The sequence below is a fragment of the Notothenia coriiceps genome, unplaced genomic scaffold (assembly GCF_000735185.1).
Source record: "Notothenia coriiceps isolate Sejong01 unplaced genomic scaffold, NC01 NC01_scaffold00017459, whole genome shotgun sequence".
Taxonomy (NCBI): domain Eukaryota; kingdom Metazoa; phylum Chordata; class Actinopteri; order Perciformes; family Nototheniidae; genus Notothenia; species Notothenia coriiceps.
Genome location: NW_011350160.1, coordinates 6,326 through 6,731, shown reverse-complemented (window position 1 = coordinate 6,731; position 406 = coordinate 6,326). Strand labels below are relative to the sequence as shown.

General features: G+C 46.6%; 1 protein-coding gene across 1 annotated transcript in view; it reads right to left on the bottom strand.

The window, feature by feature from the left end:
• ccdc40 (coiled-coil domain 40 molecular ruler complex subunit) overlaps positions 1-406 on the bottom strand; it is a gene marked incomplete at its 3' end in the record, with an annotated part of 18,704 nt that overhangs the window by 16,559 nt on the left and 1,739 nt on the right. The window lies entirely within an intron of this gene.

Below are 406 nucleotides of genomic sequence, written 5' to 3'. Positions count from 1 at the left end.
GCCTTAAATAACCCCTTATTTTATAGTTGAGATGTATTTTTGTGTTCATATAATAGTGATTTCAATGCCACCCCAAAATGATCACTGGTTCCATCCTGGCCACCCCACTGAAAATGTCCTGGCTTTGCCACTGCCGTCCCCTTGTGCGTTATGAAGGTTTTTCTGCATTTAAACGGTCTGTAAAGTCACAAACCCTCAAAGCACACCCTGTAGCGAGTAAAACTCTAACACAGAGAAGACCTGTCTATGCTGCCCCAAAACGCCTCGTTGGAGATTTCTCTTTTTCTTCCTGGGTACAGTGGCGTGCAAGCCACGTGACCATACCCAAATGGACCCATTGGACCAATCCGTGGAGTTTCTCGCACACACACACACACTCTGTCAGCGATGAAGCTGTGACACGTTG